Raw genomic sequence first — 6996 nt, forward strand, 5'->3', positions numbered from 1 at the left:
GTAAACAGAACATTGTAAGTCGTTATTCACCTATGACCACTTTGCCCCCAAACATCAATGTAGTTCCTATGCTAATTAATCGCTGAGATTAAACAAAATATTTGTTCACCTCTCCTAGGATGTGTGAACAGTCGTCCAAACTAATGATTTCTCCAACATATCAGATTGAATCAACTAAATTTCACGAGAAATTCCTTAGACTCCATGCGCACAGAACTACGGGCGAATGACTATCGAGAAAGCAATTCCTGTTTTTTATATTTTGACATGCGATAGCTCTACTAAAGTGCAGGGTGACTCAAAAGTCATTACATTCTTCAAACATAAGGTGACTTTCAATACAGCATCTACAGTCAATAGTTATACTACCAAACAAGCAGGTGACCATTTTGCCCCGCATGACCAATTTGCCCCCACTACCCTCACAACAAATAAAAGCAATACAGCTTAAGTTTGTCCGCTTTGCTCTGCGACGGTTGCCTTGGAACGATCGTTTCAACCTTCCCACCCACAATCCGTTTTGCCTACCAAGATCGGGTCGATGAAATGTCAACAATCGACCTCAAATGCTGCCACCTTGCAATCGATTTATCGACCTTTCATATGCATTCATCGAACAACTTGACGCCACTTTTTTGCCAACATGTGCAAGGCGTCGACCTGCTTGCAGCGCTGCTTCCAGCACTGCTTGCTGCTTGTTTGTATTGGTTTGTTATTGAAAATGAAAAGGAAATACATTGATCGATTTTAATCATTTTATTGAAAAAAATAATAATAAAAACCATGCATAATAAAAATAAGGTATATAATGGAATCGGTGCATCTGGGTTGTCTGGATTGACGATTCAAATACGACTGAGTACATTGATGAATACCTCCTTGCCCTTGATGACACAGATATGTGGCTGAGGAGGATTGTTCAATGTGCGTGAAGCACGAGATCTCCGAGGGGGAAAATTGCTCGAAATACTATCGATGGCCAGGTCCTGCTGCTGTTGCTGTTGATGCTGTTCCCCGGAATAGCACCCTGGACTTAAAGGATACTGCTGCGGGAAAGCTGATGCTGTTGGCTGGTGTGACAGAAGTGTAAATAAGCAATGTGGTGATGAGGGAAATCATCTTTCTCACTCGTCGATTGATTGAGGATGTATTCATAGCTGAAACAAAATAAAATGATTAGTAAATGAAAAGCAGAAATGAATTCCCTACTCACCAGTTGTATGATCCGGATAAAAATGTGAACATTAAAATATCATGCGATTACGTTCGCTTACCTCGCCTATTTTTATTCTACTATACAACGGAATCAGTGTATTTGGGTTCCTCCGGGTGGTAATTCAGCTGAGCAAGTTGATAAATACCTCCTTGTCGTTGAGTTTTCGTGTCTGAAGAGGATTTTTGAATGTGCGAGAAGCACGGAACCTCTAATGGGGAAAGTTCTTCGCAATACCATACCATGGTCAAATTCTGCTGCTGCTGCTGTTGATGCTGTCCCCCGGCATTGCCAACAGGGGTTGGAGGTTACTGCTGCAGGAAAACGGATGTTGTTTGCTGCTGTGATAGTAGTGGAAATCCGTACTGTGGTGATGGGAGAAATCATCTTTCTCACTTACCGATTGATGGAAGCAAACGAGTCGAATGTATTCATGGCTGATAAGACAAGATAAAATAATTAATAATTAAAAAGCCGAAATATATTTCATACTCACCAGTTGTATGATCCATTTGTTTTTGTTTGAGATGACAGTTTAGCGGAGTGGAAAAAAGAACCACCAGTGATGCCATTTGGTTTGTTTAATTATTCAGTATTTTCGACTAACGAACTATCCGCGTTGACGATATTGGGGAATAGGCATGACAGTATGGATTTGCAGAAGGAATGAATACACTTTTAAAATGAAAATTATGAATGAACATGATTTTTCCTTAATCAAATTAGTACTCTATGTAAGTGAAAATCACCATTGCCTGCAAGTGGTGAAAAAACGCCATAAAAAAATATGTTTTGAGATAATTTTATATTATAATGACAAGTTTTTTTTGAGAATATCTGAACGTCTATAGAAAATAATTCAAATTAGGGTCATGACAACGTACTTTAAGTAGAAAAAAATATGCAAAGAAAAAACTATTCTCTATCATATTAGTCGGCCCGAATCAGTTTATATTTGCTAAAATTTGTATGAAATTTTTTTCTTGGCATAATTTTTTCTACTTAAAGTACGTTGTCATGACCCTAATTTGAATTATTTTCTATAGACGTTCAGATATTCTCAAAAAAACTTGTCATTATAATATAAAATTATCTCAAAACATATTTTTTATGACGTTTTTTCACCACTTGCAGGCAATGATGATTTTCATTACATAGAATACTAATTTGATTAAGGAAAAATCATGTTCATTCATAATTTTCATTTTAAAAGTGTATTCATTCCTTCTGCAAATCCATACTGTCATGCCTATTCCCCAATATCGTCAACGCGGATAGTTCGTTAGTCGAAAATACTGAATAATTAAACAAACCAAATGGCATCACTGGTGGTTCTTTTTTCCACTCCGCTAAACTGTCATCTCAAACAAAAACAAATGGATCATACAACTGGTGAGTATGAAATATATTTCGGCTTTTTAATTATTAATTATTTTATCTTGTCTTATCAGCTATGAATACATTCGACTCGTTTGCTTCCATCAATCGGTAAGTGAGAAAGATGATTTCTCCCATCACCACAGTGCGGATTTCCACTACTATCACAGCAGCCAACAACATCCGTTTTCCTGCAGCAGTAACCTCCAACCCCTGTTGGCAATGCCGGGGGACAGCATCAACAGCAGCAGCAGCAGAATTTGACCATGGTATGGTATTACGAAGAACTTTCCATATTAGAGGTTCCGTGCTTCGCGCACATTCAAAAATCCTCTTCAGACACGAAAACCCAACGACAAGGAGGTATTTATCAACTTGCTCAGCTGAATTACCACACCGGAGGAACCCGAATGCACTGACTCCGTAGTATAGTAGAATGAAAATAGGCGAGGTAAGCGAACGTAATCGCATGAAATTTTAATGTTCGCATTTTTATCCGGATCATACAACTGGTGAGTAGGGAATTCATTTCTGCTTTCACTTACTAATCATTTTATTTTGTTTCAGCTATGAATACATCCGACTCAATCAATCGGCGAGTGAGAAAGATGATTTCCCTCATCACCACATTGCTTATTTCCTCTTCTGTCACACCAGCCAACAGCATCAGCTTTCCCGCAGCAGTATCCTTTAAGTCCAGGGTGCTATTCCGGGGAACAGCATCAACAGCAGCAGGACCTGGCCATCGATAGTATTTCGAGCAATTTTCCCCATCGGAGATCCCGTGCTTCACGCACATTGAAGAATCCTCCTCAGCCACATATCTGTGTCATCAAGGGCAAGGAGGTATTCATCAATGTACTCAGTCGGATTTGAATCGTCATTCCAGACAACCCGGATGCACCGATTCCATTATATACCTTATTTTTATTATACATGGTTTTTTATTATTTTTTTTCAATAAAATGATTAAAATCGATCAATGTATTTCCTTTTCATTTTCAATAACAAACCAATACAAACAAGCAGCAAGCAGTGCTGGAAGCAGCGCTGCAAGCAGGTCGACGCCTTGCACATGTTGGCGAAAAAGTGGCGTCAAGTTGTTCGATGAATGCATATGAAAGGTCGATAACTCGATTGCAAGGTGGCAGCATTTGAGGTCGATTGTTGACATTTCATCGACCCGATCTTGGCAGGCAAAACGGAATGTGGGAAAGATCGTTGTCGATTAATCGATCTAGAGCAGGGGTTCTCAAACTATTAGGCTGTCAAAAAAGTCCTGCGGTATTTTTTTTGAATTTTCACTTGTTCATAAAATTAGTTACAATCATCTGTTTTAAGTCAAATATGCGCCGTTTTGTTCGATGACTTGTTCTCAACGAGATGCCAACTTCATAATACCCCTGTTATAGAAGCTCGCTTGCTTATTGGCAAAAAACTCGGATAGCCAATTTTCACATGCCTCTTTTGTGGCTAACATCTGACTACCTAGCTCGTTCGCCATGGACAAAAACAGGTGGTAGTCACTTGGTGCAAGGTCCGGACTATACCTCGGATGCAAAAGAACCTCCCATCCGAGCCCCCGGAGCTTCTGGCGCGTCACCAAAGAAGTGTGTGGCCTGGCGTTGTCCTGATGGAAGACAATGCGGCCTCTGTTTATCAAAGATGGCCTCTTCTTCATGAGTGCTACCTTCAAGCGGTCCAGTTGTTGGCAGTACAGGTCCGAATTGAGCGTTTGGCCATAGGGAAGCAGCTCATAACAGATTATTCCTTGACAATCCCACCAAACACACAGCAGAACCTTCCTGGCCGTTAATGAGGGCTTGGCCACCGTCTGAGCCGCTTCAGCGGGCTTCGACCACGACCGTTTGCGCTTCACGTTGTCGTAAGTGACCCACTTTTCATCGCCAGTCACCATCCGCTTCAGAAACGGGTCGATTTTGTTGCGATTCAGCAGCGATTCACATGCGTCGATACGGTCAAAGATGTTTTTTTGCGTCAACGTGTGTGGCACCCATACATCGAGCTTCTTTGTGAATCCAAGCTTCTTCAAATGGTTAATAACGGTTTGATGACTTCTCCCCAGCTCTTGGCCGAAGCTACGGCTGCTACTATGCCGGTTTTTCTCGGCTAATTCAGCGATTTTGTCGCAATTTTCGAAGACAGGCCTTCCGGAGCGTGGCGCATCTTCGACGACCTCTACACCAGAACGAAAACGTTGAAACCATCGTTGTGCGGTGGAAATGGAAACTGTATCGGGTCCATAAACTGCACAAATTTTATTGGCAGCTTGAGATGTATTTTTGCCTTTGTCATAGTAGTACTGTAATATATGTCGGATTTTCTCTTTATTTTGCTCCATATTTGCGACACTATAACTCACGAACGACTTAACCAAACAAAACACTGTAAAGGACTATATTATAGCGCGCATACCTTTCCAACAAGCTATAGTATGACTCGATACAATGAATACAACTAGAACTACGCGCTTACAACGACACCTCGCGGAAATACCGCAGGACTTTTTTGACAGCCTAATATTTTGGGCAATAAGACCCCTTCTCCAAAAAGTAAGTGATACCCTATAGCCATATTTTAAAACAAGTATCTATTTCTAGTTTTTGTGTCATTTATACAAAATTCTTACTAATTTAAAGACTTTGCAGTTGGTTAAGCTGTTATAAGGCCGTATCAACTATATTGCCACCAACAGAAATTTTATTTTGCCGCGCTTGGAATATTATTTGAATGTTTTGCTTCACCAAAAACTGGTAAAAGTACCTGGCAATACTCCATTTTTTCAGAGATTGTAATATATTTTTAAACAATGCTAGCTCATTGGCTTTAACTTGATATATCGTTCATCTGAATCGGCCCAGTAGATCAAAAGTTATGATTTTTTGTAGTGGAATAAATGGAAAAAAATGATTTTTCGGAGTGGCAAACAAAATAGTGTTTGTATAAATCTAAAACCAAACATTTTCTGTCAAAAACTGTCAATTATTTGACCTCCGGACAAACAGTGTACCACCTTAAGGCTAGTGACTATTTCTTCGACAGATCCGTCGATTCGTCGGCAATCAAACTGAACAAATTGCTTCGCAAATGGCTAATGGGCTCCTTGTGTGGACCATCTCCGAGAACAATCGTGATCACAAAAGTCGCTTTTGTGCTTCTCAGTCGTAGCATGCTTCAAGAAATCCTTCAATCCTCCAAGACGCTTTATGTCTTTACTGCATACTTTGTAGAACCCAGCAACTAACACTAACAAACATAAACTAGCTTTCCAAACCAACTCAATGAAGTCAAATGTGATGGCAGATTTTTTTTTAAATCTGGAAAAATCTGGGCAAAGTGCAGAGAGTCTGGATAGACAAAGGACGGTCTGGATATATGGATGCTTTACCAAAGTCTGGAAGATTCCAAACAAATCTGGAAGTCTGCCAACCATAGGTAAACTTGACTTCATTTTCTCAACATAATTCAAAACATAACAAAAAAAGATGTGAATTAAATAAATATTATTTTAATTGTAAATATGTTAATACAAAAAACTCTCAAATACTGGAGTAGGCACCCCAAGGGGTCGATATCGACTACTTTGAGAACCCCTGACCAAGAACTTCTCGAAAATCAGAAACAAATCAGGATTGCTTATGATGGGTGATTCTAAACCATTCCCCTAAATTATAATACCATTTATTTATTTATTTTGGCTTAACAACATGGCCTGATTCACAATTTTATGTGTATCGTACGTTGCTTGGTGTTTTTTAGTGGTGCGGCTTGCAAGGCCTGCGATCAACCCCACTATCTCGCCGGAGGACCATCGTGATACTGCTGCTTTACGTCCCGAGTACCACCAGGACTGGGCAAAGACGCTTATAGCGGCGTCATTTCGCTTAGAGAAGCTGTTTCCGAGTTTTTGTGGCTTTTCTTAGGGACTGGCAATGCCCAATGTTCATCCCACCACACCCTAGACAGTTCCCCTTTACCAGTGCAAGCCAGAAAAACGATCTATGTCGATAGAATTTCTGACCTGAACGGGAATCGAACCCGAAGCCTCCATCTTGGCAAGCGCAACGCTTACCACTAGGCCATGGGGACCACTATAAAACCATTAAGTACCTGCATTATTCAGTTTTGGCGACTTCATATAGACTATATAGACCATATAGACATAAGACTATTTCATTTTGTTTTCTACTAATTGGGGTTTATGAATGTAAATTGAAAAAAAAATCTTCCGGATGTGAACTGAGGTTGTTTGCATCGATTATATTTAAATTTAAGAGCCATTCCATGCCATACCGATATAGTGGTTCTCAGATTTTAGTGAAAATTGGACCAGGACCAGAGAATGGATACCTATTACTCACGAACACACTTTAAAAGTAAATTGG

General features: G+C 40.0%; 1 long non-coding RNA gene across 1 annotated transcript; it reads right to left on the reverse strand.

Annotated features, from left to right (window-relative positions):
* Positions 1-741: 741 nt before the first annotated feature.
* Positions 742-1980, reverse strand: LOC129769610 (uncharacterized). The gene is made up of 3 exons (XR_008741921.1): positions 1710-1980; positions 1214-1650; positions 742-1157 (listed from the first exon to the last, which is right to left on the reverse strand). It is a non-coding gene; the product is annotated as an uncharacterized LOC129769610 (long non-coding RNA).
* Between the last annotated feature and the right edge of the window lie 5016 nt (positions 1981-6996).

The sequence above is a fragment of the Toxorhynchites rutilus genome, chromosome 2 (assembly GCF_029784135.1).
Source record: "Toxorhynchites rutilus septentrionalis strain SRP chromosome 2, ASM2978413v1, whole genome shotgun sequence".
NCBI classification, from domain to species: Eukaryota; Metazoa; Arthropoda; class Insecta; order Diptera; family Culicidae; genus Toxorhynchites; species Toxorhynchites rutilus.